This window comes from Trematomus bernacchii, unplaced genomic scaffold (genome assembly GCF_902827165.1).
Source record: "Trematomus bernacchii unplaced genomic scaffold, fTreBer1.1, whole genome shotgun sequence".
NCBI lineage: Eukaryota > Metazoa > Chordata > Actinopteri > Perciformes > Nototheniidae > Trematomus > Trematomus bernacchii.
In genome coordinates, this window is record NW_022987705.1 from 9,059,082 (window position 1) to 9,065,888 (window position 6,807).

Genomic DNA, 6,807 nt, shown 5'->3' on the forward strand with positions numbered 1-6,807 from the left:
GTGTGTGTGTGTGTATGTGTGTGTGTGTGTGTGTGTGTGTGTGTGTGTGTGTGTGTGTGTGTGTGTGTGTGTGTGTGTGTGTGTGTGTGTGTGTGTGTGTATGTACAGACACAGGAAAGAGAAAACAAGAGAAAGACAAACAGACGTTGAACCCCATGCAGACAGCTAGACCTTACAAGAGGCACAGCCCAAGTCGGTGTACAGCTGACAGGTCAGCTGACAACAAACAGACTTTGTAACCTCTTCTGTAGGTCAAAAACTATTTTCAGGGGCTTGGATGGAAATTAAATAAACAATAGTAGCAAACATGAGGTTTGGTCTAGCTGCTCAGAAGCAAAGAACAGCAAACTGACAACATTTTTCACCAACAAAATTGAAAAAAAAAGGTAGCTAGCAGCGAGCTACAATTTATTCAGCTTATAAAAAAGAAACCAAAGTTTAAAAAAAATACATGTTGAATCAGCTACACACTAATTTGTAAAACACTACCACATAACGTCATTATGCTAAAATGCGCGCAATGATAATGATAACATGCTGATGTTAAGCGGTTATAATGTTTACCAAGTTTACAATCATAGTTCATCATGTGAGCATGCTAACATTAGTTAATTAGCACAAAGCACTGAGACGGATGGGAATGTCATTACTTGGCAGGTATTTGGTCTAATATCAGTGTATTGCTCACACAGTCTTGAAATGTTGACGTAATAATAGTGCTGGCTTTTAGGGGATCCCCATCCTAGCTATAAACAAAACAACTCTTGGTTTTAAAATCCATGTTACACTCCAAAGGGAGACATAAGTGTGTTAACCAAAGTCCATGGAAATCCATCTTAAATCTGTTGATATATTTCAGTTTGGACTAAAGTGTTGAATCAACCAACAGACAGACAGACTGATCAACAACATTGCCATCCATAGAGCCACGCTATACAAATAAATCGCTAACTTAAGAGACCAGGATGACACAACCATGGTTAAACCATAATATTGTAAGAACAGTATAAGTTGTTAGAACAAAATGTGTGTCTTTTAATAACACAGCTAAAACTCCACCAGTTAATGGTTGGAAACAGTTGCTCTCAACATTCCATGTTTCCAAATTACAATAATTCCTGCGAAAATGACTAATTTAGCTTGACTGGATCTGTGACTTGAACATCTGATTACAAAGAAAACAGTTGAAGATGACCAAAATTATGTTTTTTTGTTTTATTGCTTGAGGCTGGCCACTACAGCCATCCAGCATCTGTTGTCCTGGCTACTTTCATGCTGTCACCCAGCCAGACTCATCAGCCATGGAGAAGTGCCCAGAAGGTAAATGAAACCACTCCTGCTTTAGCGCCACGGTTCCTCAATTGATTTCACACACATCTGTGCACATTCTTTAATTACACTCAAACACTTTCTCACACACACAAGGCTCTTTGACGGATCAATACTTGTTTCAAAAGGTTTCTTCTCGTGTTAATATATAAGACATATAAAATAAAGATGAAAATGAATGAAAATGAGCCAAATCTGAATCTCTTTAATGTGTCACCAACAGTGAATGAATGAACAAGTAGCTCAAATTTGACATTGCCATGGCAACAACAAATTCACACATTGCAGACTGCCTCATATAGAGTACAAGAGATCACAAAAGATAGAGGAATGTACTTAAAGATATAAAGATGGACAAACATAATGATACTTCTTTCTGTACGTCGTTGACCCAATTTCCACATCAGAAGGTTCAATAGTATTTGGGCTAAACCAAGACACAGTGTTTAGAGCCAGTTCTTTGTGAAACCTTTTGGCATTAATGTGCTCAATTCTCATCTGATTCTCGTGACTACCACAAGGGTGAAAATTAGTAATCTACCAGTACTAATTTTCTATGCCAGTTATAGTAATTATGCAAATGTTGCCAATTTTCTCCCTGAAGTTGGTGCCCCTCCAAATTGAATTTATTACTTTTTTTCCCAGTTCATAAATTGTTTGGCACATTTCATTTTAAGACTGGCAATGTTTTTTCACATCACCTGTCATTCCTTTATTGAGTTGAACAATGAGTGAAACTGCAGCTTTTCCAGTTTTGTAACAGTGGAAAAATATTGAATTCCGAAATATGTGTTAACTCCCTAAGAAACACATTTGCTCAAACTAGTAGTCTACACTAAGGCACACAAACACACATTGACACTCACATCACAGACCCCCAGCTGCTGCTCTGTTGTAATTTATTATCCCTTATGTACCCAGTGGAGTCATGAAATCAGCCTGACCTTTGCAACACACACTCACACTCACACACACACACACACACACACACACACACACACACACACACACACACACACACACACACACACACACACACACACACACACACACACACACACACACATACACACACACACACACACATACACACACACTCAGTCCAAGTGTATTTTCACAGTCGTCGCGGCCCCGGCAGAGACCTCTTTGGCTTAATTAGTATAGAGTCCCATTGGAAAATACAACGTGGCAAAATACACTCGACAGATGAAGGTTGTGAGATGGCTTTCAGAAAAAATAATACAACACTGAGGAGATGTGTGTATATAAAAATAGGGACACCGATGTTTACTTTTCAATATATTAAATTATGTTATCAATAATAATGAATTATTAATAGAAATCTATCAATATGACTAGACATATTGGGAAGCTGACTGAGGCTTTGCCACATTTATCATGTCTTCTTTGTGTGTGAAGATTATAATAATAAGATCATAGATATAAGTAATATGTTTAAAATTAATGCAATTAAATTCAAAATCCTTGTGAGAGACATTTTAAACGGAAACTAGGTCATCATGTTTTAGTGTTTCTTAATACGTTTTATTGGAGAGCTGTCAGATAGGAGCTTCTAGCTTCTACACTCGTGTATATTTGTTTTCACACTCATCCCTGATCCTTATTTGTTATATTTTTTTTATCCATCTCCCTCATATTTGCTTTTTGCATCATCGAATTCACCCCCACCACTCCACTCTGTGCCCAGAGGTCCTTGTTGTGTCCCAAAGCCACCCAGGAGTGTGTCCACACCGTTTTGTTAGCAACACATACACTCCCTGAATATTTCATAAGACACACAACAGCACATCATGAGGCGTCCTTACATTGTCTAGAAACCATCTATCTTGAAATGATATACATAATTTACACAAATACAATTGCTGACAGGTCAAAACCATGTATTTGTCCCAAATGTCAACTTGGAAAACAGTCATGTTTTTAGATGGATCATAATGCATTTCTTTATTTCACCTTCCCAAGCCCCGGTGAAAATACTGCAGGATTATCTCTAACATCAGAATACCATGACATTGTTTCAGATTGGAATTGAAATATTTTAAGTTATAAATCGCCAACATTCGAGTTATGACATGAGCATGTGCACATTTGCACTCAGACACCTCTGTGCACACATACCAATGATCGTGCACACACATGCACTCTGGGAGGAATACACCATAATTATGCCTAAGGTAAAAGGCGATTAATTCTTTAATGGATTCCATGTTTTATTCATAGCACCTATCCAGTCTTGGATATGGCAGAAAACACACAAAACCATTGCCAGAAAAAATTGCTATTAGCTATTTAATACAGAGGCTGAATTACACATCTAGCACAGTAGCATTTTGGATTCAAACCGTAGATGTATAGGTTACACAACTATTTTCACAAGTATATATGTTTTTGTTGGTTTAGGACATGGAGAATGTGACAGAGAGTAAAAGAGAGACAGAGAAAGGGAAATAATAAGGAGAGGGTGTTGTCTCCGTGAGGCCTGTAAGACCGGTTACTCCGTCCTTGAAACCCTTTAACTGTGCTGAGCTCTCTGCCTAAACAACCACCCCTCTGTGAGAGGAATACTCCGCCCTACAAGAGATACTGTGAAGCTGGAGCACATTTAGGACTGTCAAACATGACTCCTTCCTCCTGCTGATCTTGCCCTCAAGCACACGATTAAGATTTCACTTGAACATTTGGTTTGTGGATAAAAATGCAGATTAGAAAATGAGCAAATGGAATGGAGGTCGCAGATGGAAATGACAAAATATAAAAGAAATTCATGAGACAAGCGTTAGCTGCCGTACTGCATAGTGTTGGACCTATTACATTGATTAAAAAGCAATGCAGGGATAATAATTATTTCTCAAAGATAGCTGCTGAATTATTATATTATCATCCTCACACAATGAACTAACTATATAATTTTGAAGAAGACAAAGTTGTTGGAATATCCTGCACGCTAGACTCAACATTTTCTGATTACGAAAAACGCCTTACATGATATTTAAATGGAACTGACAACTACAATTTAACAAAGTGAGCTTGAGAGTTTTATCTCGAAATCATGCAGTTTTGGCATGCTACTCCTTTCTAAAATTGTATTTAATGACAATAAAAAAAAAAGCTGTGTTCCCTAGTAGGGTAAAAGCTTTTCGAAAATCTGAAAATGTTGCAGTTGTAAAGGACTTGGTCTCAGCAAACATTTAAAGTAAGTAGAGTTTGTCATTTGTCTGCTCTTTTAAGCGCATGGAGAGCTTGCATTTTATCATTTCCAGCATCAAATTATACCCGTTGTACTGTTAGAAAGAAATCACTTTAGGGCCTCTAACATATATTGCATTGGATATTTTCACCGCTTGCAAGCTAAATGTAAATAGTGTTACTATCAGACATCTGTAATCTATTTTCTTTTTTTAGTCGGATTACTAAAAGCCGGCCACTCCCTAACCCTGCCAATACCTGCCATCACCCACCTTCCATAGCATGCTCATCCTTTCTGTACACATTTAATAATGCAGTCCACAACGGATTCCCTAATTTATCACTCTCTAGCAGCTGGACTTGAAGTGACAGATTTATTAGATAGCCATTTGTGGCTGTATGTAACTCTGCCAGTTGAGGGTCGGCGAGACTGACAGAGTCAAAGCTGTTTGATGACCTCGAGGTGATAATGACCGTACATGAGAGAAGGACACAGAGGAGGACACAGAGGGAGATAAAGAGGGAGATACAGAGACAGGGGAAATGGTGTGGGCGGGTGATGGGGAAAAAAATGGCTGGATGGTCAGACACATATTGGGCAATACGTTTGGTGTTTTCTTTCTCCAGGAAGTCGTCCAAGAACTTGTGCAGCATATTTAGAGCCGGGCTAGCTGTTTTATCCTGCTTCTAGGCTCTATAGCACATGTGTCAAACTCAAGGCCCGGGGGATTTAATTTCGGCCCGCAGGATAATGTCTAATTACTATTAGATCTGGCCCGCCGGTATATTGCACGCAAACCTTCACTCAATCCTGAGGATTTGCTCAGAGCCTGACCCCAAACATTGATGAACTTGCACCCAAGATGAGATGCCAAGTATCTGGCTTGAACTAGCATCACAGAGCAGCACACTGAGTTTCAATGGATGTTTCCTTCTGCACTTTTTTTCTTGTGACAACAGGACATGTTTGTTTTTTTCTTTGAGGGAAATTGTTTTTATGAAGCTGTTGTTGGCCTGTGGAAAAATGTAATCATAAGAAATGACTTTTTTTTTAAATGTTTTTATTGGCAATAATTTAAGTTTAGTTAGTTCCAGGTTTAATATGTGCAATGAGTTCATTTCAATAATTTTTGCAATAAACATTGACCCAGTCCGGCCCTCGACTAGTACCGATTTTTTTATTTTGGGCCACTGTGTATTTGAGTTTGACACCTCTGCTCTATAGTAAGCTAACACAAACAGTACATATATAAAAATATATAGTAAATGCATATGTAGTGTCTTATAAGAAACATATTTTATAAATGTATCAAATGTGGCATAGAACAAAATGTGATACTATTAAAGGTGGGGTATGTCATTTATTTCAGAAACACTTTTTGTTATATTCCATGGAATGCTCTTAACATCCCGATAGCAATGAATATATTAAATGCTTTGACAATAAATACATAAACAAATGTCATCTGTGGAAGCCGTGGCGCTGTAAAAAGCACGACCAATCATCTGAGCCGGCCCGGCTAAAATAACTGGATGGCCTACCTGCCTGTCAGCCTTCCATCTCGTGCACAAACTTATCTCGTGCCCTCATTGGTCATGTGCGCGTTCGTGTGTGTTGGAGGAGGGGCTCTGTAAGGAAGTCTGAAGGAAGTGGCAGATTTTTTCCGGTTGTTTACTTTCAAATTCTTGCGCACTCGAGCTGGTTTCTCCAAAATTACCTACCCCACCTTTAATTGTTCACATGTATATGTCCTTTATTATCCATGATAAATGAAAAACTGTCTTCAGGGAGATGACATTTTATAAAAAGGATTTGAATAAAGCTATTGTGTATACAGTTAATCTTATATACCATAGCATATGTGCAATACCACCTACACTAAGCGACTAACTGGCTGTACAATTGAATGCAATCCAATAAAACAGTCCTGCCATAACCTGCATCTTTACCAAGCTCATATGTCAAGTGTATGTTGACATTGCTGGAATCATGTAAACATGGTTATTATTGTGTTCATAGTAAAAGGTGGTGTTGCTGAATACATTATATTGAGAGGAGTGTCTAACCTTTTGACCTTCACATTTACTGACATGATGCAGAAACACATCGTAATATAAGGCAGCCCTGTACAACACAACGAGCACTAAATGTGACCTCAGTACTAAAAACTATAAATAAATCAAAACCTCTATGACAGTGTCAACAAAAACCGTATAGAGGAATCCTAAAATAATGAATGGCACATAGAACATATACATAAATAAATAGGA